This window comes from Lepidothrix coronata, unplaced genomic scaffold (genome assembly GCF_001604755.1).
Source record: "Lepidothrix coronata isolate B3197 unplaced genomic scaffold, Lepidothrix_coronata-1.0 Scaffold35, whole genome shotgun sequence".
Lineage (NCBI taxonomy): Eukaryota > Metazoa > Chordata > Aves > Passeriformes > Pipridae > Lepidothrix > Lepidothrix coronata.
The window spans coordinates 2,716,095-2,743,537 of record NW_016690215.1 but is presented as its reverse complement, the minus strand read 5'-3'; the positions used below and the strand labels follow the sequence as shown (position 1 = coordinate 2,743,537).

Genomic DNA, 27,443 nt, shown 5'->3' with positions numbered 1-27,443 from the left:
GGAATTTCTGTCCCCTTTCTCACCTACCTTCTCATTCCCAACCTTTGTCCTAGCACCCTTAGCGCAAGCTGATTAGGCATAGTGGCATTGCATCTATAGTAGCAGCGTTTTATTTTGCTAAGCAGGCACAAGAGGAACCAAAGAGCTTAGAACAACATTCTAGGTCAGGGTTGATTTATAATGACTTTTATGAGGGTCTAGTTTGGTCAAGAAAGAAAACAAATGCACTTGAAGCATGCAGGCAAGAACCACAAAGGTTTGGTGAGACATGATTTTTGTCATCTTTAGCAGGGCCTTTTCTGTGTTGTTCAACTGGGATCACTGGCATACATTGTCCCTTTGCTCCAGGGTCCCCATGGAGATGTGATCAGCCACACATGTTGCCTCTGACTTGAGGATCCACTTTTTTCCAAGACTAGATTATTTAGATTAGTGAAGTTAGAGCTTGAGAAACTTCTCCAATGGCATAAAGGACTACCTTTCAGTCCTGCAGACATGCCAGCAGCCAGACTGACTTTGATGATGAACTTGTTTGTAAGAGAGCAGCTACTCTTCCTGCTTTTCACCACACTGAGTCTGGTTTGCCCAGTGCCTCCAACCATAACATTTTTGTTTTGTGAACTGGAAGAATATAACATCTTCCTCTGAGATACAAAAATAAGCAGATCATTTGAAGCTCCACTGGTGATCAGGAATGTTGAGAGAAAATCGGATGGAGGGATTAATTGTGGTTTTGGGGGTGGGATATATTTGACCATAATTGTGATCTGATCCTTAAGAGAATATAAAAACCCAAAAAGCTGGGCAGGGTTCGGATTTCTAATGTCTAATTTTTCACTGCTGATAGTGTGTCTAAGCAATCTGCTGTGCCTTAGGAAAAAGATCTTGGGTTTACAGCAGATAATTTTGTAGACACAGTTCAATGACTGTCAAAAATGAAAAAAAAAATTAAGAGCTACAGAGAAGGAATAAAGAGGAACTAGAAACAGTTTTTGAAGCAGTTGCCTGATCCTCCTTGCTTCCTATGCCTTTTTTGCCCGGGAGTAGTCTCAGGGCTCACAAGCTGAAATCACTTTAGGTGAAACTCACCCAGAAGATGCACTTCAGAAGCACATTTAATGTTTTGAATGTGCAAATAGACATTCAGTCTTATCTGTTCCAAAATAACACTCCCAAAGAGGTATATAGAGTCAAGTCCTCTTCTCTGCACGACTGCCCCTCTGGTAGCCCTCTGGCCACCATCCACGTGCCGATGTGGAGGTAGCCAGAGAGGCTCCTGCTCTCAGCTGGTGGGTGGAGGACTGTGCTGTATAGCTGTGCTTGCTCTGCACTCATGCTCGTCTCCAGCTATCTTCAGGTAGTGGGGACTGACAATGGGCCAGACTAGACCTTTGGTCTGTTCTGGTTGTATGAAGAATATCGAAATCTTAATTTTAATGGAGACGTTAATAAAAATATTATTGAGAGTTATTGAAAAATAATAATGGCTATATTTTTTTTTGGGGTCCTTTGATAACTATAGACACTATGAGGACCAATGTATTTGTTGCATCCCTTTCTCCATGTAAAGAAGAGGAACGTATCCTGTAGCTAATACAGTCCACATCCCTTATTAAGAACAAACTTATCTCTCTCCTGAGAAGTAGATTTATTGCTGCTGTTAGCAGAGGCCTGGGAATGGGATCCCCTGGCTTAGTCGCACTCCAACGCTATCTGTCCTTAAAATTTTCCCTCTGTAACCTTTTCACATCAGAGGATGTTTTATGCCTCCTGGTAATGCTCTGTCTTAATTCATTCTGTACTATATAACTTGAATATAGTGTCATAGCTAATTGCCACCATCTGCATGTAAACCACAACAGGTTTTTTCTACCACATGTCATAACAGCAACTGACCTCTAGCTACTTGGAATGTGTCCAGGAGCAGACACCTGACTCAGATCATTTGAGTTGCTGTCAGTCCCTACTTCTCTCCGCCAACTCTACATGCTACAGGACCAAAGAATGGTTTGGGTTGGAAGGGATCTTAAAAATCCCATAGGCAGGGACACGTTCCACTAGACCAGGTTGCTCAAAGCTCCAATCAGCCTGGGCTGGGACACTTGCAGGGATGGGGCATCCACAGCAGTGCAGCTTCTTTCAGTGTCTCATCACAATCATCATAAAAAACTTCTCCTCTATGTCTAGTCTCAGCCTTCCCTCTCTACTTTTGAAACTCTTGCCCCTTGTCCTGTTCACTACATGCCCATGGGAAAGATACCTCTCCAGCTCTCTTGTAGCCCCCTTCAGGTACTGGAAAGTGCTGTGAGGTGTCCATGGAGCCTTCCCTTCTCCAGGCTGAGCAACCCCAGCTCTCTCAGCCTGTCCTCATAGGAGAGGTGCTCCAGCCTTCTAGACCCACTCCAACAGGACCATGTCTGTCATGTGCTGAGATCCCAGAGCTGGACACAGTATTCAAGGTGAGATCTCATCAGAGCAGAGTAGAGGGGCAGAGCAGAGTATGCTCCTACCCTATGGTGACTTATGTCAGTCTCAAGTAGCCTGGATTGAAGGGAGTATACACAACTTATTTTTTCTGAGCCACAAACATGCCTGAAAGTGCCTGGGAAGCAATCCCTGGGGACAGTTTATAACAGGAGCATTTCAAGTTGCCTCCATTATCTTAATGCCATTCACTTTGAGGCAACTTTCTTGTGCACTGCCCAAACCATGTGCCATGAGGCTGAAGGAGGGTGTCAGCAGCAGTTTGAAATGAAAGGGGATAGGTACAAAACATTTGAGAAGTCCTGATTGTTCCAGTAACTGAAGAAGTGAACATTTTAAAACAGAACACTGTGCAGAAATAGTGAAAAACTTGAGAGAACTCTGGCTCCATGCTCTCAAGCAGTTTTTTTTCTCATCGAGTTATCCTGCAGTGGCCCTGCCTACATGAGCAGTGATATTTTTACAGATGTCAGTTCTATTCATCTCAGGGTCGTAGGACCTGGTATACTCATGCATCAAACCTGGGTTTTTGCTATAAAAAAGTGTTCAATTTCCAGATGAACATCAGTGATTAGTGACTAACATGCATATGCCTGTACAGAAGGAAGGATGCTAATCGAGTGGTGAGCTGTCAGTTCTCTCCCCTTTCTTCTCTACTTTAAGTTCAGACTTTGGCTGCTGTCCCTGGAACCAGCTGCTATCAGACTATGGAAGATCTTCTTATGCCAGCAGCAGCATCTGGATGCCTGGCACGGCTCTTTGAACAGTTGACTTGATTTCTGTTGTGGTCAGCATGCAGCTGGAATTTTTTATCCTGCCTGGATGGTTTTTCTCTTTGGCTCACCTTGAATTATTTGGAATTTATATGTTTCCATCCCATGGGGGAAACAGGACTCTGTGCAGTTACTTCTCAGTACTTGTGTAGAGGATCCTTGCAACTGAAATGTAGGGAGAATTCCTTTCTGCCTTTGTGTTTGTATATGCTTTTTATAGGAGAAACACACTAAAATTTACTCTCACCCTGAAGCTGTTGTGTACTTACAGAGTGCATGCTGGGACTATGAGTACAAAAGCAGAAACTTTTGTACTGCAAATTTTTAAAAATATATTTGGCATCAGAAAATTCTAATTATACAAGCAGAAACTCTCTACATTATGTATTTTTGAAATGGAGTTTCAGCAAGAATCTTGCATGGGTCTAACGTAGGATTCCTGCTAGCAAAAACAGATATTAAAGCAAAAAAATTACTAGTGATGGACCTCACCCTACCCCATTACCTGGGTATAAGGGAGCCAGGTTGAGGTTCCCACTCTGCCCAATTCAGTGCTGTGACAACCTAGCTGCAAATTTGGGGTATTTTCCATTGCAGCCTTTTATTAGACCAGCTGAGGTGTAAGCCACATAGTCTGCTGGCTAGCATGTGTGCCTGAGTGACAGGAACTCCCTGAACCAAGGGGTGAACTGGGGAGATGGAGGAGGATATGTCTGTCCTCAGAATGTTAAAGAACTATGTTTAGTCACGCTGTGAGGCAAAACTAGGTATCAGTGGTGCATTTTGGTTTTTTTAAGGGTCTCGTTTGTGGCCTGGGCCATACCATACACTTACTCTCTTCTCATGCTTGCTTACTCTTACTGCATATGGGTCCAAGACAGCTTGAGTGCTGGCTCCATCATCCTATCCCATCCACCTCCACTGCCCTTTGCTATGCTGAGACGGATCCTTGCCTGGCTGCAGTTTCCTCAAACTGCAAACACATAGCCCACAGCAGGAGAAGTGAGAGGATTGCTACCAAATTAGGAGACGGGGTTGCTTGCTAGGTCAGCAGAGGTACTGTGGCAATGTAAAAGCCAGGTTTCAGATCTGCTGGCTGCTCTGAAGAAGCCTGAAGTAGTTTCTGGAGCACCAGCTATTTCTGAGATTGCAGTGGAAATGAGCAAATATTATTGGTTTGCCTGGGGCTTCCTTTACTTAGGGCTGGGTGGTTGTCACTTTTGGCACTTCTAGACAACTTTGTTTAGGAGAAAAAGCTGCATTTCATTGTGTACAGAAGTGCTGTTCCTGAACTGCATTGGGAGAATCCCTTATGGGAAAGCACAGAGTGGTGTGTTGGCACTTGCAGTGCTGCTGCTGGGCTTACAGCTGTAGCCATGGTGTGAGCTGAGGCCCAGCAGCCCTTACCCCTGCCCAGCTTGCCTGCTGCCCTGCTGTACTGGATGGAACCAAGGGAGAAGGGGTTTTGGCCTCCTCAGAGTCTTGCATCTCTATTGAAGTAGCCAAAAGAGCCAAAGGCAGCTGTTCTTGACCAGGAAAGCCTTTTGCAGGTGATTGCTTTGTGTTATGCCACCCTGAGTTGTTTGTGGTAGAAGGAAAGGAGAAGCTGAGTGTGAGCAGCTAGAAATAGCTGCTGGTCCCATTGAGAATGGATGGAGGGGACTGCTTTCACTTGTCCCCACCAGCCTCTGTCACCCAAGGTCCCTCCCACGCAGCAGTGATCCCTGTCTCCCCATGGCTAGACCTTCCCAGGTGAGTTTGGGATGTAGAGTGAAACAGGGCAGAAGTCTTGTCACCTACTGTTCATTACAGCTCTGACCTCTTCAAAATAATAAGTAGGGCCTTATTTGACTTTTGAACCAAAAAGGTTGGGACACCATTAGTTTATTTTGTGCTAGCAGCAAGTGAGCAGTGTTACTCGCAGGACTTCATGTGATCTTTCCTACCTGCATTAGCTCAGTATTTCCTTCGCTTGGCAGATCTGCTAACTGAAATAACAAGGGAAGATGTGACTGTGGTTACACATGGTGCTTGGCAAGGACTCTTTGTCCTGTACGTTAGCCACAGATTTATCCTTCTGCTATGCGTACTGTCAGTTTTTAATTTCCTCCCTTTTTTCTGTATTCCAATTTCCATTCTTTTTCTTCTTCATTATCTTTTCCTTTGCCCAGCCTTGTTTCTCCCTATGGTTCAGTGACTGTCGTCTTTTATCTTGGATCTTTCCTTTAGCGTCAGCGAGAAAAGAGAGGGCTCACACATACCACACACAGACATCTCCTACGCACACCCCGTGCCTTGGGATCCCTGCCCATGTGGACATGTGCACATGGCCAAGTATGTCTAATTGGTTTTGCACCAGTAATTTAACCTAAGCCAACTAGCTTTTGTTAAATCCACGACTGTCGAATTAGGCATAGGCAGGAACCACAAACCATATGTTTCTTCTGTTTTACCACATGCTGTTCTGACTGTGTCTTAGAAGTAACATGGATATGCCCCTAGGGAAGTTATGTCAAGGTGGGGTGTTTACTAGAAGACAAGTCATCGGATTTGTAGTTTGAACTGGTCATACCACAAATAAAAATCTGTGTATATGTTCTATCAATTTCAACTATTAGCTATCGTTACTACAGGCTGCTTTTTTTTTCTTTTCTTTTTTTTTTAGCAGAGGAGGAATAATTTTTGAATTTTTTTAATATCTTACTTGTAACTTAAAGGCAGGGTATCTGAAACCTGCAGCTGTGGGTAATTCCAGCTCCATTCTATAAAATACACATTTGATCAAAGGGAGGTCTTCCGATTTCTGGACATTATCCAGAGTTCAGTCCAATTACACTTTAAGCAGAGGCAGAAAAAGAACAATTTCAGTCATTTTTCTGTCTTTCTAGCAGGCTGAGAAAATGTGGAAAGTTCTCCCTTTTTTTCATGGACACTTCGCTTTGTGCCACACTTAACTGGCTCTGTTGATGATAGATATCCAATCTAAAAAAACCTCCTTTATTTATAAAATGTTTACATTGGAGAATATCCTCCAAAACTGTGCTGCTGTTTTTAGCTCTGTTAGTGTTGGTGTATGGAGGATGACTGAACATTAACAATGATCTTAGGCTGCTCCAGGGGATGGTAATTCCTACCTGAAACATCCTTAAAAATATCCTGTTTGAACACTTAGTAACATGTTAATGGTTGTGTTAAAGAGCATAACGCTCCACTCTGACTTTTGCTGAAAAGAGGGATCATTTTGAAACAATTTGCGTTATAGCAAACATGGGGGAAACTCTTTTGCCTCCCACAGATCTGAGTGAGCACACAAGGAGGGTGAATGGTTACGGCAGGTCCTCCCCGTTCCTCCCACTTCAGATTGGTCAGATCTTCGTTTCCTTGATTCTGCATATTTCTGAAATTCCAGTTGCTGTTTCTTTTCTGACTGAGCAGTTCTAATCTCCCAAGATTTTTATCAAATATGGTCTGGACTAGTTAGGGCAAACACAGACAGTATAGTGAACACCTTAGTAACTTTTCCAAAGGCAAGATCACTCCTCGGTTAACCAAGTTTTTTTCTTTCAAAATGAGTCACTGTTGCAAGATTTGTTCTCCTCATACTAAATTCAAGGCCTATCACAAATCCATCTAGCGTTTTGTTTCTGATTAGCGGATCAGAAGTGTTGTGGCCATGTGGAGCAAAGCACTCATCCAATGTTGACTTCTCCTCTTTCAATATTTGGGGGTTTACCTTATGCCAGCAAGATTTTCTGTGTTAGGTATTGTTCTGGCCTTCTGCAGCCTGCATAAAAGTATAAGGATTTGGCTTATTCCACAAAGATGTAATTTTTTGTCTGTGCCTTGCCTGGATCAAATTTCTATTGCTGGCTTATCCAGCAGTGTGCAGAATGGATGTCATGGAGAATGGAACCACCATCAAAGGATCTTCCTAGGTGTATTTTCATAGTCTTTGCCATGATTAGATTAAGAGTGAAAGGGTCCATAGTGAAATGTACATCATGAGTAGCAAATTTCAGAATATATCTGTTAAAATCAATGTAATTCACACTTTTCTGAATACTTAATATGCAGGGTCAGGCAGGCAACACTACACCTCTAAGACTGCCAAGATAAACCCCTCTGTCTTTGTGTCGTCTTGGCCTAGAAAGAGTTGACATTTCATGCCATGTGAGCTGACTGAGTGCTGCACTTCTGTGTTTGACAGATATTTTCAGCTCCCACAAACAGAACTTAAGAGAAAATGATGATCTTAGTGTATCATCTCACTTTATTGCAAATGACAAATGGAAAAGTAATATTGTTTTCATAATATTTCAGGCATGCTTCCTGACCACTATGTTACTACCCAGTCATGAATGATATTGGTTAGGAATTTCAAAAGGGAAATACAATAAAATGAGAGCATTAAGAATTTTAAAATTATTTGTCTTGCTGTATCAATTTAGCCCAAGTAGAGTACTGAGCAGTGTTATATTTTAAACCTTAACATTTTTGCTTTCAGTGGTGCTGTGTAGTTGAGCTGCCCGTCTACCTCAGTTTATTTTTTTCATACCTTTGTTACTGCTTCTACAGAAATAGCACAAAATATTCCTTTTCCCTGCTGTGATTAAGATTCATCATCTCAGTAAGATTTCATTTTTCATTCCATTTCCATTTTCTTCGTAAAGCAGTGACGGATCAAAATCATATCGTTGTGTACCAGCTAAAAAAGTTTAAACTGACAAAAACAATCAGTCCTAAAAGAGAAACCAGCTTTGCCATAACATCTGTTTCTTTCAAGGAAGGAATAGTTTCATTTGGGATGGAAAATATGTATTTATGGATATGAAAATGTTTTTTGTGGTACTTTGGTGCGTTTGCTACATTCCAGCACTGCATTTTGTGTTAGTACAGACAGTTTAACTGTCTGTAACAGACCTGCTTGTGGTAGCTGATAGATGATTAACCTTCATAATGCATTTCATACCCTCAAGTGTTTCTCACTGCAGCATATTGCCACACTAATTCCTTTTTTGTTACTTGAACACCTGTATCATCCAAAATGTGTAGATTGCTTTAAGCATTAAATTCAGGGGGAAAAGCTCTGGAAATGCCACTTGTGAAATGACGTTCATCCAGGCTGGGGGAAGCTCTGACAAATGCTTTTGAAGACCTTTGGTGAATTTATTGAACTGTTATAGTCAAAAAACAATCTTCTCAAGAGGAAAGATGGCCATGAAAATGGCCAAGGACTGGTTTTGAGAGGAGAAAACCTTTAGTGGCTGGACCATTCTGGAGCAGGACAGGAGAACACCTGTAAGTAAAGCATGGTGAGTTTGGAGATTCTAAGCTTCATAATACTGACTGACAGCATTGCCTTGGGTCAAAGCGTGTGTGAATGCCCATAGACGAGTTACAGTATGGTCAGAACAGGCCAGAGGAGGAGGCAGAGGCAGATCAGACACAACTACACTGTTAGCTTGGAGAGTGGGCTGGGGCCTGGAACTATCGTGGAGTAGAGTAGCCATGTTGGCCCCTTTAAGTTGGCACACATTAAGACTAACACTTTCAAGTGAGTGTATAACCTTTCCAGAAATTGTGTATTACCAGCAGGAGGCTGAAGTACATATGTTTATTTAAAAGACCTGGTTGTGCTCAATTTTTAACGCATTGATCTTTTTTCTTCTTTTCACTGTTTCTGTTTATCTATTAATAGCTTCTTGGGTGGTAAAACCAGGCAAAATAACTTTCAAGACATGCAATTACTGATAATGTGGCAGCTAGGGAAGGATTTACGCTGTTCTTGTTGGAATGATCTTAACAGAAAGGCAGCAAACTCTGGACATGGGCAGATCAACAAAAAAGGGGAAATTTATTACACTTGGCAGCATTTGTTGTTGTAGTGAGTGGGTGTGAGAGAAATATTTTCATGATTAGCCTCAGATTCAGGGCACAGTGTTGGATCAGATGGTTAGTAAGAATGTCTATCTTGTCTAAAGTTACTAGCTTACAACATCGATTGACTCCAATTAATAACTTGTTCCAGGGCATAAAACTTCATTGTTTCCATTTTGTTGCAAGTCCTCACTTCATTACCATCAGGTCACTTGTGGCAGAACTCCAACAAGGAGCTGGGGCTGCGTGTCTGTGGGTTGTGTGTTCTGGATTCACAGAGAGGGATGGCCTGTCCCTGAAGAGAAGTCCTCGTGGTTGCCATCAGGGAGGTCAGGGCTGTGATGGGGAGCAGGAGGGCTGCAAAGAAGGGAGGAAGAAGACACCAATCTCCTGTCCTGCTAGCTACCTGTTTTCAGCACCATCCCCACTCCACAGGGCCTCTGAGTCTCCTTTGTGGATGCCTTCCTGCATATTTATGTCTCCTGGATGATGAAAGTTGGCTCAAAGGCATTAAGTTGCAGGAAGTGACATATTGTAGCTATGTTTTGCCTTTCTGTGATATCATGGGATTCACCAAGAATCCCATCCATTTGCAGGTGAAGGAGGTATCACCTCTTGTAAGCAAAGGGGGAAAATCCTCTTTGAGGGAAAAGAAAGTCAGAGGTGAGCTCTAGTAGAGTTTCTTTTTTCCTTTTTCTCCTTTTTTTTTAACAGATTAGTGAAACAAAAATATATTTGCAAGAAGATGACTCTAGGATTTTGCAGCATACTTCTATAAAGCTCAAAAAGATGGTGGTGATATGCAGCAAACATACATCATCCATTGTTGAAAAGACTGAAGGAAAAATCTTGGTGTTACTGGAATGATAGAAGCTTAATGCCCTGACTCTGTCATGCAAAGATATGTAGAGAAAACCTATTCAAGAGATTGTGAGAATTCATTGAGCACAAAGAGCTGTGAAGGCAGCCTTAAATTTTGAGATTGATGGGATTTTTGCAATACAGAACATTTTAATTAATTTAAGTGCTGGTGTGTTTCTTGTCAGCATGTTGACTTTTGGCACTGGTGTCACAGAGTTTGAAAACACTGCATCATGTATGGAAGCAGCAATTGCCCATGCAGGCCCACTATAAAATGCCCTTGGTAGACTTGAACATTTCAGTTGTTTATCACATACAACAGGGGTGTAACAGGCTGGCTAAATACAGTAAAACTCGAGAAGAAGAACGTGGGACCGTAGCTTTCATTTTTTTGAATTGCCTAACTGCTTCATAAAACTAAAATCTTTAAGGACAGAGGATCAAATTCTCATCTGTCAACATAGCCAGAGTTACCCTAGCAAATCTGGAATGACTCAGGAGACTCTCAATCTCTCAAGCCCTTGATCTTTGTGTAAACTCACATAGCATGACACACCTGCTGTGGTGGAAGCTGTCAGGCTGCAGAGATGGGTACGAGGAACAGGAGGACTGCATCCTCTAGCAGAGACTTACTCTAGAGGGAGAAGTGCTGAGCGGCTCATTCACACTGAGCAGTTAAATGGTAGCTGGAACAGCGAGACAGATCAAAAAACCTTCAGAGTAGCAGAAACAATGAGATAAAAGTGAACCAGCTTATTTGTCTTGTTAGGTCTGCTTTTCTTCTTAATTTTCTTTTTATCCTTTCTCCCTTTTAGCTGGGTTTATATTACAAATTCTATAAATTGCAATGTGTATGTGGCCCAGCAATGAGCTGTGAGCTTCCTTTAACATTTATGTCAGGCTAAACTGAGTAATGGCTGATTGCATCTATTTTGACTAAACCACATGGCAAAATACTCAATAAGTAAATTGTATGTAATGGCAGGCAGCACTAGCAGTAAAAAGAAGATAAAAACAGGTAAGGGAAACTGTGAACATCAGAGAAGAAAATCTCTCTACCAAAGGAGTCACAATACCTGCTCCATCCTTCCCCTCTTTCCACACTGTGGATCAGTGCTTGTCTTGTCTAGCAGGAAGCAGAGGCACCCTCATGGAGCAAAACCCAGCTTCTCCATCAGCAAGTGATCTTAATGGTGCTTGCAGACTCTGCAGGACCAAGGTCATAATCCATGGACAAAACCCTTTTCTGAATAAAGCTTGTGTGGTGCTGAGCAGGAGGGAGCCCTTTGCCCTGGGACAGGTGCTGTGAAGTGCACTTTAGTACACGGGGTGTGACACAGCAGTAAAGCTGCGGGCATTGATTTTGCCAGGTGCCAGTTAGACATGTACTCATGGACATGCTTTATCTTGGCTTGAAATGCCTTGTAGGATACTTGATAGCCGGCCTTGGGATCTGCTTATAAATTGGCCTCCATCTACTCTGTCCACCCTAAAAACAACCTGTTTCCTTGGACAAAGAGTTCATGCATCATAATCTTGTTAAAGAATTCATTTTACAACAGTGGTATTGATCTGCTTCGACCTCTTTTAACAAAGTCCTTCAAAGCCCATAATTTTCTTCCAAAGGAAAGAAGCAAGCAGTGTTATTCTAAATTTTACCTTAGTTTATCATACATTTTACAAGCGGGTCACCATCTGCACTGTAATGACTTTCTTCCAGGAATATTCTTTTTTTTATGTTCAAATGAATTTTTATAACAGAATTGTTTTTCACTTAGCTTTCAGTAATGTTGCTTTATGGAACTTTCACCTGCATGTTAGTCAAATTGTGTAAATCTTATTACAGTGTTCCTATATATTATTTAGTAACTGAAGATAATTTACTATGGAGAAATATTTTACTATTGTAACTTTTATAAACAGCAAGTTTTGAGTGGTATTCTTCTTGCCCACAAAATAACAGCACTGAATACTGATTCTTGAAGCTTTATATCTCTGTGTGACAATGGTGAAAATATACTTAAGGCCATGGAAGCCATTTTTTTCTGGATGTTTCATAACATCCCAGACAAATAGTGAACTAGATTTTCTAATGCCAGATTTTTTTTCTTCATCTGGTTATTCCAGTGTTGCTCTTGCTCTTCTAGTACTACAAAATAAGAAATACAAACTTTTGCTGCCAATCTTGATAAAAGTTCTTAGCTTCCAGTTTCACAGATCTGTTAAAGCTGCTTGCCTTGTACCTTGCCCTTGATTCAGCACAGCAATTTCAATACGTTTATTAATTAGGTAGTAATGACTAAAAAAAGTGTCCTTGAAGCAGAGCTTATAGTAAACAACATACTTTTCCATTTCTTATCTACATAATAACAGTGCCTTAAGAAAACACCAGTACTTTCCAGAAAGCACTTCAGCTTTCATGTGTTATGCAAGTGAAACTAGAGTGGGTTTTAGCATTGGGTCAGCACTTTGCTCTTTGTGTGTAGGCTATTGCTGTGGAAAAGTCTTCTCAGCTCCCTGTGCCCCACGTGGAGCTACACTTACTCTCAACTTTTGGGGTGCCCTTGCAGGTTACTGGGATGCATGCTAACTATAATGGTATTTTTTATAAAGCGAGTAGATCAGCTGGAGAAGATGAACATAGAGTCATAGAATGGTTTGAGTTGGAAAGGACCTTAAAAAATCATTTTGTCCAACCCCTCAGCCATGGGCAAGGACATTAGGTAACACTACTGCAGTCAAAGTTGAATCACATGTCTGGGGACTACACTGCTAACGTGGCTCAGTGCATAAATAAGGTGGACCTGTTGTGGCATTTGAAGGCCCTGATAGTGTCACTGTGATGTTGTCCTTTCACCCTTTGGTTTCTGATGTTTGGTTCCTGTTCCCCATTTGCAGCTTTGCAGCCTGCACTTTGGTTGCAGCTGGAGAATCCCACAAATTGAAATTTGTCTATTGCTTCTTCAAACTGTGATCTAGCCACTCCTACTCCTCAAAAAAATGGTATATGAAGTGGTTTTTTTTCCAAATGACATTTTTAGCTTCTTTCCTGCTTACTAGTGACTGAAATAGTGGGAAAGACAATCATTGTCACCACCATTTTGCTCAATTCTTATTTGTTTTCTCTTTATACTCGCTCTTTTTTTTTTTTTTTTTTTTTTTTTTTTAGGAATAACATTTTATCAGACCTGGATGTGGTCCTAGAGATGTGTTATCTAAGGAGAAGGAAAGATAATCACACCGTAAGGAGATCAGGGGCTTAGATCCCCTTGTAAACGACAGCTCATGGGCATGAAGGTTCTTACTGCTGATTATGTGGTGTGTGTCTTTGCCTTTGCCTTCAACATAAGGCTCGTTTCTGAGCTGGAATGCACTGTGGTATCCCAGCCACCCCCTCAGGGCTGTCTTTGCTCCAAACAAAGTGGAGGTACCTGTTGTCTCAGCATGGTCATGGAAGGCAGTGAAGCGATCTTGATTTAGAAGACACTTTTTGTCCATGAATGGGGGAATAAATAACCAAAACTGTATCCAATGGCTTTGGACATCTGTTCCAGTGCTCTCTGGGGCCATATGAACCATTTATAACCTGAGGAGGTTTAAGTCCATAGCTACTAATTTGATGTCCTTCCTGTACATTTCTGCTTGATACTTTAATTTCCAATTTACACTTGAATTTGATTTTTTATGGATAATAATACTTGTTTCAGAGAAAATGAAAACATACTGCTTACGTTTCTATTTGTAATTTACTTATAATCAGTAAATTATCTTAATTATTATTTTAACATAATCTTAATTCTAGTTTAGCATACCATTTAGATAGAAAATTTAGTGTGTCATTTTCCAGGAATTGTTCATGTTTAGGTAATTCAAAAATATGAATAGCTTTTATTGTGTCATATATATATATGTGTGTGTGTGTCTGAGTTACTCTGTCTCATCTATCCTATATATGATATCATATAAAAGGAATATCCTTTTAAAGGAAAAAATTAAATCTGAACCCCTATAAAGCAATTCTTTTTCTTTCAAGCTTCCTGTCTAGACTTGTAGTCAGAAAAAAATCTCCAGGAACTGGCTCTTCCGTTGCTGTCTCTAGCCCTGTAGACTGCTCACTAGGGCTGGGTGATAGGCAGCTGCGCTCAGTCCGTTCAGCAGCATCTTGTGCCTCCATGTGAAGACTTGCAGGAAAACAGCACCATTTTTAATCAGATGTCTGCATGATCCCGGGGGAAAAGAGGTGGTTTCCTATCTCCGGAGTTTATGTGGCTGAAGAAGGAAAGCGGAACATAGCACTTGGTCCTAACGAAGACTTTGCAATGGTATGTGGGTGTCTGACAGCCCCTACGTGAAGATCCCCAAAGAACCTCTCAGTATGTTGTTTGGTGGTTGGGATTTTTTCATCTTATTTGTGTGGATTGTTTGGGTATTGTTGCTTAAAATATCAAGGGTAAAATCCTGGTATCCTGCTGCAATTGGTGGGAGTTTGCCAGCAGGTTTAATAGAATTCTGTAAATGTAAAAGTGTTTTCTTCTGAAGTGTTACGCTTTGTTTTTAAAAGAAGCCCTCCCTCTGGCAGAGCTTTGTTCAGAAGCTTGGGCTTTGGTGATGCCCGCTGGCCTCCGGGGCTGCCCAAGGGGCTGTGCCAGCCAGATTGGTTCCCGTGCTTTCCATAAGGGCTGGGCTGGACTGGGCTGGCTTCTACATTAGCCAGAGGTCAGATCTAGTGAGAGTCGCCTTTTGCTGCTTGTTAAAGAGAGCTGGATAGACTCTGCAGCTTGGTGAGAAGTTTGTGAGCAAGTAAGGCCAATGGCTTATGAATGTAAGTGCTGGGAAAAGCGAACAAGTTGGTGTAGTTCCTTTTGTCACTTCCAGATTGTTGAAATCTCCCCTTATCCAGTAATTGCTGCTTAAACGTTGAGAGTCAGAGTAGCATACTGGCTAAATCTATAAATAACACAGGTCCTTGCCTTGAGAACTCATCCATTCATTTTACATGTGAATTTCCTTTGTGCCTGTACTTCAGGAAATAGCAGAAGGCACTGCTGTCATTCCCTGCATCGTGGAGACCCTTCCCATGACCTCATCCAGCCCCATGGTTTGTTACGTGTTTGAGCTCTGCTGCTGGTCTTTAGCTCCAGACTTAATTAGAAACTACCACCCTGTTCGCAACTCCTGATGGAGGCCAAGGTGTTAGCTGCTCTCAAGGAGGTGCAGATGCTCCTTCAGCTCTCCCCCGAGCAGCATGAATTGCACTGTTATCCCAAGGAGAGTACATTTGGATTTGCAGGTGATGCTAATGCTTAAGGAAGCAGGTTAGTAAGAGTATGAAAATATTCCATGCCTGAATTTACCATCAAGGTTAGCTGGAGAAGATAATTCTTCTGGATGTCCTGTAAATGCAAATTTATTACTTTTCATAATAATATAATTGTATTTTGATCACAGTAAATCAAGGCAAAGCTACGGTTCCTGTTAAATAGGGATTTAAAGCACACTTCTAACTGAGAGAAACCAATTGTGTATTCTCTGTAGCCTTTGCATGTCACTCTCATTGTTGCAGTTTCTTGCATAAGTCTTGTGCACACCTGTTTCATTTTTTACTACAGCGTTTGTTTCCCCCAGAAAATTCCTTTTGGCTCTTTTCATATCAGGTTTTGCTTCTGACTGAAGGCTGTCATAGATGGACTCTTTATAGCCCAAGTCCTCATGTGTCTTGTTTGCTATAGAGAAATATTTCTGGGAACCTGGAGAGCTTTCGCCTCCAGCAGGCTCCATACAGGGAAAGCAAAGTGTTTAATCCATCCTAAAATGGTAGAAGTGTATTGGAAACATCTGTTTTGGACACAGCATCCCATTTCACACAAAGTTTCCTTTCTTTGCACTTCTGAGAAGGAAAGCAGTGGGGTTGTCCCCTGATGTTCTTGGGAGCTGGCCAAATCAGGAGGCAGGAGTACAGGCAGGATGGAGGTAGAGGGAGATGCGTGCCTCAGGTAAGGCCAGGAAACCCATGCAGTTCAATTTTTTAAAATATGTATCTCAGAGAGAAGGGTCATAGGAAGGCAACTAAAAGGACTTTATAGGAAAAGGGCTAAATTGTAAACTCTTCCCCTTTTGAAAGCTGAAGGATATTGAGGTTGTGACCTGATACATGAACTCAGAGAGGACTCAACCCCAGATGTTGTTTTTTCCTCCTTGTGAGGTCTCGAATGCTTATTATGAAGAGGAAATGTAAATTTCTTCACTAAGAAATTGCATGATAACTAGACCAAGAAATTGGTCGAGTTATTTTATTGGTTCCTAGCTGGAAGTGTTGAAAGTGCCGTGCAGAAGACATAAGAGCTCTCATAGCTGCTGAAAGGCTGTACAGTTTGATCCAGACTGAAGTGGGAGGAAGTTTAGCAATTATTTCCAGTGTTCTCTTCCTGAGTGAGAAGGGGGCTTGGAGCAGTGCCGTGGTTTTGCTCAATGCAGCAAGCTAGTGGAGCATGATGCCTTGGCCCCCTGGGGAAACTGATGCCCCATGCTGCCAGCACAGATTTGCTACTGGGATGTATGTGGTGCTCTGGGCATGTTCCAGCGGGGCTGGACATGGTCACCACTGTGGCAGCTCCCAGGGTCATGGATGTGGATTGTGGAGCTATTGACTTATGGTCTGTGCTGGCTGTCTCTGGTGCTTCCTCCTTCCTCCTGCATACCTTGTATGTAAAAATCAGCCACAGCCACCCTGGTAGACTTCAGCTCTGACATTCTGCTTTTCAGACGCGTAATTACGTTTTTCAGATGGTGGCAGTATGTTTTGGTGTTGCCTCCCTTGTGCAGCTCAGCTGCTCTCTTTACCATCCATGAAGGTGTGGGTTTCAGGCCAGGCAACTGAGTTCATAATTTCCTTTCTCCTGTGGCTTTTCTTTCATTTCAGGCATTTTATCTTAATGGGACACTGAGGCAGCGTTACTACTAATAGAACATTTTCCAAGCTCTCATTTAACACACCGCCCAAGTTAGACAAAGGATATGCAATGAGTCAATCAGGCCATCACAAAAGGTTTGATAAATGTACATTAGCTCAGTACAGTCAAACGGGATCATTATAGGAACTAAGGAAAATGAAAAATGCTACCTCTCTTCATAGATACATTTACAGATGATGTTTCAAAAAGAGAATTTTTTTTTTTTTAGTGTGAGAACCATGAAAATCCTGAGCTCAAATCTGCTCAAAATCCATAAAAATACTTGTTCATATGCATAATCGACTGGTCTCTGTTTTCAGCCTTCCATTTTGTTTATATTTTGTAATTATTTGTAATCCAGGTTTATTGCTCTGTATAACTAAGAAATTAATGAAAGATAATGAACTTTCTCATCAAATACGCTCTAGAATGTGTTTTGTTATTCTTGCATGTGCCATCTGTTTTTAAAAAGAAGGGCTTGGATTAATCAACCATAACAACTGGTTTAGTAATATTATATTTTCTAAATAGGTTGGTATGATAAGTATGATTATATTTGGCATGAAGAGCTGGTATATCTTTTTCCTGTATGTGTAGCTTTTTTTTCTTCAGAGGGAAGCAATACTGTTTCCTCTGAAGAATGTCACTGTAGCCAAAGAGATGTATGAAAAAGGTGAATTGTGTTTCATCAAGCATCCTAAAAATCTCTGATTCCCTATCAAGGCTATTCCTGAAAGAGTTTCTAGAGCAGACATCCTTCAAGTCCTTTATCATATAACAAGTATACAAATTATCACATAATTGTTTCCATATATTTAGAGTTTATAGTCAGAAATTGCTCTTTTCCAGGATTTCATATTTTATTATTGCCCTCCTCGGTTTTCAAAGATAATGTTAATTTATTTACACTCTTCCTAAACTCAGCTTGAAGCAGATGAGACCCATATGTGAGCTAATAATTCTAGATATAGGCCATGGATGAGTTCTGAACACTTGTTTCTCTTTTCTCATTCTTCTACGGGCCCATACTGAGTATTTTTGTATGACTTATTATATTAAATAAAATAAACAATTCATTAAAAAGTAGTAAATTTGTGTTAGAGAGTTTGGTTGAACATGGAATAAAAACACCTTCGGTGAATAATTCCAGCTGGAAAAACAACAACACACATTACTGAAAAATCAAAGCATTTGTCATCTTAAAAATGAAATGTTCCCTTTTTTATATTGTGAAATAGCACTCAACACTGAATATAAAACCAGTTTATTTAAAAGAGAGTAAAAAGTAGCCCCTAACTTCCTAGAAGAAGGAATAGGAAAGAATGAGTTGATGAACTCTTTTATTTAATCTATAGTGATATTGATGATGGGCATTCATTTCAGGAAGAAAAAAGAAATGGTTTCTGTACAAGAAAATTGTATTTTCTGCATTTTTTCAGTTTTCACATTGATTCAGAAAAATCAGTTTATGACATGATGTAACCATGGGGTGTCAGAATCATGTTGTTTTTATCGCTTTAAGTATATATGTGTAATAAATTATACATACATAAAAAGAAACTGTTCAATGTGTAGAATCACAGAATGGTTTGAGTTGGAAGGGACCTTAAAGAGCATCTAGTTCCAACCCCTCTGCCATGGGCAGGGACACCTTCCACTGGACCAAGTTGCTCAGAGCCCTATCCAGCCTGGCCTTGAATATTCGTTTCCAAGGATGGGGCACCTACCATCTCTCTAGGCAGCCTGGTCCACTGCCTCGCCACCCTCACAGTAAATAGTTTCTTCCTTATATATAGTATAAATCTATCCTCTTGGAGTTTAAAAGCATTGCCCCTTGTCCTATCACAACAGACCCTACAAAAAAGTCTTCATCTTTCTTGCTCTAAGGTCTCCCTGGAGTCTTCTTGAGGCTGAACAACACCAGCTCTCTCAGCCTTGTCCTCATAGGAGAATTGCTCCAGCCCTCTGATCATGTTCGTGGTCCTTCTCTGGACTTGCTCCAGCAGGTCCGTGTTTTTCCTGTGCCGAGGACCTCAGAGTTGGATGCAGCACTCCAGGTGGGGGGTCTCAATCTGAGATGTTGTGGTAGGGTGACGTTGTCTGGATGCCAGGTGCCCACCCAGCCTCTCTTGTCACTCCCCTTCCCAGCTGGACAGGGGAAAGAGTAAGATGGAAAATAACTTGTGGGTTGGGATAAGGCAGTTTATTAAAGCAAAAGCAAAGCGAAAGATAACACGGTTTATTCTCTACTTCCCATCAGCAGCGATGGCCAGTCACTCCTGAGAAGCAGGGCTTCAGCGCACATTCTGTTCCTCAGCAGGCAGCCATTGGAGACAATGAATGTCCGCCCTCCTGCTCCTTGCCTTAGCTTTTATATCTGAGCTGACGTCATATGGTATGGAATATCCCCTTGGCCAGTGTGGGTCAGCTGGCCTACTTGGGTCCCCTCACAGGATCTTACCCTCAGCTGGGGAAGGAATGTTACAGAGCTGATGCTGTGCCTGCCCTGCTCAGCAGTAGCCAAAACACCGCTGTGTTATCAACACCCTTCTAGCTGCCAATGCAAAGCACTGTGAGGGCTGCTGTGGGGAATTGAACTCCAGCTCAGCCAGACCCAATACAGATGTTTGCGTCACTGTTCCTGCCTGTGATCCGTGACAACTGAAGAGTCTCATCAGATTGTTTTGACTTGATAAACGCTGTTGAAAGTTTAAATATAATGTTACAACAGATACTGAGGTAATTATGGAAACAAATGCATTTGAAGTTGATAAATACATTGGTGTTAAAAGATATTTCAATTTGACAGTATTTGTAGTTTTATAGGACTTTATTATTATGGCCTCTTATGGTCTCATTTTAGTTGAGAATTGTAGCATAAATACATAAAGTCAGCTGTGAATGATCTGGTATTTGAGGTCCTATTTGGATGTAGTCTGGGTGTAGTAGTTTTACTGTACACATAAAATGAAAAGTGTGTTTTGAGACTTCTTTCGTTTGTGTGCTCTGCATATAAATGATTTATTGCAATCAATGTAGCTTCATGGATGTGCTATTTGCAGGATTCCCTCCATGTACTGAAATATGGAAGTCCTGGGAAAAATGTGTTTACACAAGACAGAAATAGAAAAGGAGTGTATTCATAGCTTGTGCTGGAGGAAGAAAACAAACTGTTTATGTACTGGTAAAATTACTAGATCATATGATTCACATTTTGGAGGGGAAAATTCAGATAGCAAACAGTAATTTCTGTTTTAAATCTCATTGCCTTCAAAGTGTACCCAGGTTAATTTTTTGTTAACTTTGATATATAGTGTTAAAACAATAATTTCTTTTAAGGATTAGAAAACACTACTCTAATCTTACTATAATAAATTAGCATACCATATGTACATATATAAATATATATAGATAAATTTATATATATACACATACTTAACCTTGCAAATATTGAGCATCATGTTAAAATTAATGATGATGACTATTGAGGTAGGCTAGAAAAGGTGTTATTTTGATATTTCAAAATATTGAGACTCTGTGGGCTTGTTCAAAGTCCACCCAGAGACTCCAACTGCAAATGAGAAAGGGAATACTGTTCTCACTTTACCATTTCCATATAATCGAGTGCTTTGTTTTTCAGCCTTAAATTGTTGACTCATTGTTCCCCCTAAAAAACTCCAGCAACAGCCCTGCAGAGTGGGGGACTGAACTATATGTCAAGCAGCAATGGGCTGCAGCACCAACAGAATTTGTGCTGCTCTCTGAAATGCAAAGTTCACAAGAGAATCCTTGGGGCAAGTCTACACAGCTGCTCCTCGGCTGTTTTACTCATCAAGGCTCATCTCTGGGTGATGTGGTGAGCCAGTGCCATTTCCATCCCAGCCCCAGGCTGCCTGACTCTGCACCTTGTGCCTGCGCTGGTGCCTCATGCCCACCTGCAGCTGGGGCACTGCTGCTTTTGGTTGGAAGGAGCAAAGATTTATGATGCTTGGTTGGTTGTTTTACTCTGTACATCCTTATACTGTGGTCCCAAGAACTCATCTGTGTTTCTCCCAAGGAGCCAGCATGCTGACAGAAAAGGGGTGTATCATAGTCTGCTTGGCACTCATTACTTCCATATTCTAAACTCCTGCTCTTATTAATATACATGTTAATTTTCTACTTTGCCACTGATTATGTTCTATTTTTGTGCCTACTTCACTTATTAAGGTCAGTTCTTCCCTTAAACATGTTTGACACATGATTATCCCCTTTCAAAGAGAAGTTGCCATTGCTGTCCCAAAAGGAAATGTGTTGGCCATGTAGATCAAGAGGCTTCATGGATGAATAATTGTGAAGACTGAAGATCCTCGCATATCTGGCAAATTAAATTTCTTGGAGAAGACTTTATTTTTTCTTAGTGTCAGGCATCAGCCTGTTAATATCATGCTCTATTTACAGTGACTGTTTTCTTTTCTTCTCTGTACAAAAGCAACTTCCTTTATGTCTCATCCTTTTCCACCATCATCATCTCCGGGACAGAAATGAATTGTAGTGAGACTGTGAATAATAAGGAGATGAGTAAGTAAACCACCCAGAGAGAAAACAGGGAGAATAGGACCAAGCAGCCTGATCCTTCTGCCCTGGGTGTTGAAAGAGAAGGGCTGGGGAGAGGGTGACAGCAGAAGCAGCTCTACAAGATGCCACTGCCAATGGAGCAGCCTGTTCTGCCTCTACAGGCACCCCAGCTGCTAATGGCACGTGGGTTCATTTCTCACTGTGCTGTTTATGGGGCTGTAACAGGCTGTAACAGCAGTTAATGTATGGGTGCAGCACGGGTGTCGTGGCTGGGAGATGTTAATGTGGGCGGCAGGCTCCCTGTATGAATGTAAAACATGACCCCCAGGTCTCTCCAGCACATGGTTAGCATCAGCAGGTCCTTTGCTGTCATCCAAGGGCTTCCTCTCCTTGTGGGACATTTGTGACCTACTTTAGATCAAAACATTTTCATAAATATCTCTCCTCTGCAGTGAAGTATTTAAATCTCTGAAGTTGTTCTTCACATAAATTGTAAAACATTCAGTTGGAAGTCATGTGAGCTGGTCCTACAAGCTGTGGTGGTTTATAGATTGCCATTTGAGGAGATGAGTTTTTCTAGATCCAAACAAAATTGTCTGTTCCCCAGGAAGAGCACAGTTCAGAGAATGCTTACTCTTCTTCATGTGCCTTTCTCAGCTCTGCTTCCAAAGAAGAACCAGGACAGGCAGGGTCAGCCTCTGCGACCGTCAAGGCAGCAACACATTGCAGGCTTCCAAAATTTACCTAGCTTCCTCAGTAGAAAAGCGTGCATTGATTGGTCTTGCATGCTGACTAACATCTTGAACCAAGTAGTTTCACTTTAGCCAGTGGCATGTTAAAAATCTGATGCTTTTCTGCTAAATCTTTGCAGGATTTGGGACTGTCTCTATACCCCTACTTGCTTGCCCAGATGCACGTGTGCTGCCTGTGTCCTCATTGCTAGGCAGTCCCATGTGATAAAAAGTGATTTAGCATTACCAACCTGGATTTGTATTGTTCTTCCTTAAGATTTGAAATTTGCCTTGAAATTAGGGACTGTGATTGAGTACAGACACCCTCACACTGTGATCCTCCATCTCCTGATATGCTTTGTTGTAATGACACTCTAAATGGCAATAATTCACACTGAAAGAAGGATGCAGAAAAATATTTTCTAAAGAATGTTTGAAATTTTGGAGTCAGTGCTCACACAGGATGAGTTTTAAATAATTACAGAGGTGACATATATGAAGTTTTCAATAGAAATCAGTGGGGCTTCTTAGGCTGTTATGAGATCTGGGAGCTTGATTTTTGGTCTCCAGTGGGCCTGCCAGACTAGGAACCATCAAGGAGATAAGAGGGACTTGGGAAAACAGGCTAATTTCTGCCAAAAGGATATGGGTTTGACAATATCCGGTGAAATGTTTAATATTCAAAGGATTGTCCTGTTCCAAAGGCAAAACATCTTCCTCAAGCAGTTTTCATCAATGATGATAGTGGGGTTTTGCTGTTTGGTTTTTGTGGTGCCTTTTTTTTGTTCCTACATGTGGTTTAGCAAAATGTAGGCAAAAAAATAGCTAAAAATGGAAGGTGTCATTGCTTTATTGTGCTATTCCTGTTTCCCCCCTTTTTCTGACACTGTTCAAAGACTGTAACATATAAGGGATACAACATTTTAGTTGCTTCCCAGATAAGTGGAAGAGTTAAGTTTAGGACTTGGATATGTGTGTGGACTGCGCAAAGCGCCTGCAATGCCCTTGTGAGTTTGGCTGACAGACTAAATGCTGCCTGCATACCACAGTGACAGATGCACCAGAATAACCTGGGGAGACGTATGTGTGTGCCAGCAGCACCTGCCCCTGCAGTTACAGTGTGTGGAGACCAGTTTATTTTCTGGTGCATTTATTCAGTTGCTTTTTCCTCAGCTAAGATTGCTTTAATTTCAGCTTTAAAATTTTAAAAACCACTATGAAGGAGACAAGTTAGGAAAATTCAGCTTGATTCTGGGGAAGAGTATTGAACAGGTGATTGACATTATGGAACTGTGGCACTGCCTTTGTTTGCCCCTTCCTCCTTTCTTGTCTTCAGATGGTGACAAATTTGGAGAGACGGCACCATCCAGACCTATATGGTATTTCAGTGTTGCTGTGATCTTAACTGCACTGGGTTATTTTTCAAACCTCTTTCAAGTCCACATTTCTGTTGGTGTGGTGCACTCTGCTCATTTTTCTGCCACTGTGCATAATGAACAGTGACCTTCACAGTAAGTCATACTTGCTTTTTGTGAAACAAAGTGCACCAAAGCAACAAAATGAAGCCATTTATTTTCACATTCAGGCTTCCTCGAACACGGTGTTTATGAGAAAAATAAGCATCTTTGCAACTCCGGAATAACGAGAATAATTTTTGTCCACATTGAACAAAAAAGTGCTGTTATGTATTACTTGTATTTATGTACAACTTTTGCTTGCTGTCATAACATAACATAGTATTGAATGGTTGAGAAAATAGTACATCAATCAGAAAGCATTCAAACACTAAATCAGGTTTGGCTGATTAAAAAACTTTCATATTGTTTTAGTTTATATATTCTGTCACATTAATTTATTGCATATTGCTTTCATGGTATATAGTAGCTATCTTTAAATCTGTAAATAGATAATTTTTACTTCCTTTCACTGTATGCAAACCTACAGTTTTTGAACTTGGATAAAATCAGTTGCTCCACATGCCATGGTGTCCTATGTGAGAATTCACTCCTTATCACTGTGCAGTAGAAAGCTTTAGAACTTTAATTGATTCATAAATATTTTAAAGGTCTTTGCTCTCCTTGTTATCTGTTTGGTTTATATAGATAAAATGCCTAGAATGAAACATTTGGCTGCTGTGAATATAGGGGCTCCTTTGTAAACCCTCCAGAGGGAGACTGACTTCCCATCAATGTAGAAATACACTGGGGGCTCCTGCCAGCCGACACCAGAAGTGTCTCTGTTTGGGAACAGCTACCATTAAAGCTCCAGAAATGCAGTGAACACAGTGAAGAGGAGGAGAGGCTTTGGGTTGTCAGATAGTTTTCTCAGCCACAGAGGAAATCTGTTGCTGAGCAAGTGCTGCCCTGTGAAGCAGATACCTGGGAGGCTTTTGGTTTGTAGGAAAAATAACACTTTCTGAAGTGGTGCTTAATAAACTAACATCGCAGGAGAACAGTGTCTGCTGATAGGAGACAGGGTTTGGCAGCTTAGGTGGGGAGCTTGTGGCACTGCGGGTGTGGAGGAGTCAGCAAATGCTTTGCTGTAGTGAGTGAATCCAGCCCAGTGTCCTGGGCGTTGTCTGTCTCCCTGGCTCACGGCCTACAGACACACTGTTTTACTGCCACACTTCTGGGGAGACTGGACACTGCTGGTGTCAGCACCATACTCCTTGGGGCTGCATACATATACCCACACCCACATGCTTTTAATAGCTGTGATTTTGTTTCTTAATTGGCTATTCACAGCATGCTGAGCTGTGGGGCCAAAAATTAAAAAAGCAGAGCTTTGTTCTATTTTATGTGTATTTATATATATATATATATATATATATATATAATTTATATTTAACAAAATAACAGGCTGTCCTATGAGGAAAGGAACTAATGAAATATGTTCCTTCCTAAGTCTTGTGCTTCTCCTCAGCTGCTTGACTTGGTCCCCTGAAGTTTGAGGTAGTCCTTCTCCCGTACTCCCCTGTGCAGGCACTGTGCTGCTGGCCTAGTCCTTGGCCAAGGGGCAGACAGGCAGTGCACCCCACAGGTCCCCATTTGATCCACATGTGCAGTAGCAGGCAGCCCAGCAGGTCGAATGGACTTGTGCTGCACTTGTTTTGTGTTTTTTCCCTTAGGGAAACCCTCTGGGCTTCTAGTTGTCAGCCAGGGAAGTTGCAAAGTTTATGGGAATGGAATACATCCTCTGTCAGACCTCTCTTCTCTTGGAGAATGTGGCTTGTTCTGTCCCAAAGTGCTGCTGTGGGAATAGCGACAAATGGACAGGAAAAAGGGCATTAGCCTTGTTCCTGTAGAAAACTGGCCTTAAAATGGAAGAACTTGTATTGAAGTCCCCTTTTCCAGTGTGGAACCTGCCCTAACTGAAGCTATAAATGCTGCTGGGCCAAGAACTCTGCACATGTGAAAAGTGTAGAAGCGTTTGGGGCCTGTTGTCACATTGATGGTGGTCGCAATGCTCATGGGGTGTGTATAAATAGCAGGCAAAGTTGGCTCTGTAAGGTGATTTTAAAGGCAAACCTATAATTAGAGGTATGAGAATTTAAAAATTTTTGTGATTCTGTCCAATTAAAACATTGAAAATAGTCAATTCAACAAGTTAAGTGAAGTTTCTTTAGGAGGAAAGACCTAGGAGTGCACATTGACGAACACAGTCCATGTCACTGCTGCACAGAGACCTAGGTTTCTTGTGAAGTTTTATTATAGAATAACCCTGACACTTTCTTTTTTGAATTATTTAAAAATAATAGCACGCCATTGTGCTTGAAAGTATATTGTTTCAATGAAAATCTACAGAGAAAGATTTCTTTTCCTATTACATTTAGATTCTTGGCACAACCTCTGAAGGAAACTTAAAGTAACCATATTTGCCTGATTTAGGGAGGCGGCAAACATGGAAAAAAAGGCTCTGGGTCATGTGTAGTATGTTTTGCCATGTTAATCATTTTGGATTTTCATGCTTGAAAATGAGACATCGCAATGTTATTCTAAACATAGTATTTTCAACATACCCTGTAGGGCCAAAAAGGATGTTCATCTATCAAACAAATCTATTATGTGGCCCCATTTCAGCAAAATATTTTGCTGCTTCTTTGTGCTGAAAGAAAATGAAATGGTTTGGAACTGCAGCCTAAAAATTGTCAAGTGCTGAAGATCTGAATGTAATTGTGTGGCTTTGCTCGCACAACTTATTTTTAGATTAGCCTGTCTTCTTGCTGGGAAAATAAATCACGAATCATCGACAAACAGCAAATAAAGAATTGCAAAACTTCAGGCTGGATGCCCTTTACCACAGGTGGATTCTTCTGAAAGTATTAGAAGCTCTCCTGATTTTCGTTGAGGAGTGGAGAATCTGTCTGGCTTTGGCTGCAAATGCATTTATCATGCAATGTGTTGGATTCAGTGTCAGATTTTTTCCCTTGCCTTTTCAACTATTTCATCATTTCTTTTTTTCCCCTTTTGAGGGCTGATGCTTCCAAAATTCCATGCAGGTGCTTCTCTGAGGTTTTTTCAGTTGAAGAGGTTCGTATATCCCAGCCACTCCTACATGTTTGGATCTGGAGCTTTGCAGTGCAGGTGTCCCTTCAGCTGGCCACATCAGCCTAATTGCAGCAGTGTTAGTGGTCTTCCCCCTGCTTCTCCCATGGCCTTGCCCGCACACTCACTCTTTGCCAGGACCTCTGCTTCTGAAAAAGGCCTTTCCAAGGTGTGGTGCCATACCATCTCACCCATCCCATTGCCCCCTGTGGTATAGTCACAGGGACCCTTGCCCTTTTTCTTACATGTCTTAAGCTTCGGCTCAGTGGGGGATGTACACATGTGAGGAGTGCAGCCATCATCTAAAATTAAAAAATAGTGTATTTGGGCTTGCAGAAGGTATCTTGAAAGATAAGGACAAATAGAAACTATGTGATGGTAGTTTCAAAATATTTTTAGGTTGTTTTGCTCTGCGAGTGACTCTCGTACAATTGAGCTGTCCCTCATGAATAATGTCTGATTTTGTGCAAGACTTGGGAGACAGTGAGAAGTTCCCACCAGTTTTGTAGAAATCAGGCTCAGGTAGAAGAGCGTCATGGATGAGCTTTGCCATGAGGGTGGCTCCTAGTGCAGCTTAGAAGGCAGTTGCCATTCCTCATGGACCTCTTTGCTCCATGTCAAGGTTTTGAGGTCCTAAGACACCTTTTGGGGTGTTTTGTTTTGACA

At 41.4% G+C, this 27,443-nt stretch overlaps 1 protein-coding gene across 2 annotated transcripts in view; it reads left to right on the top strand.

Annotated features, from left to right (window-relative positions):
- The window catches only part of ARHGAP6 (Rho GTPase activating protein 6), a 327,622-nt gene that overhangs the window by 43,254 nt on the left and 256,925 nt on the right, over positions 1 to 27,443 (top strand). The window contains exon 1 of one of the 2 annotated variants that reach the window (XM_017812356.1): positions 8,169 to 8,555. The exons of the other annotated variant lie outside the window; for it this stretch is intronic. The gene's annotated coding sequence lies outside the window, so the exon portion shown is untranslated. Of the gene's footprint in view, positions 1 to 8,168; positions 8,556 to 27,443 lie in introns of those variants that run through there. 2 annotated transcript variants of the gene reach the window in all.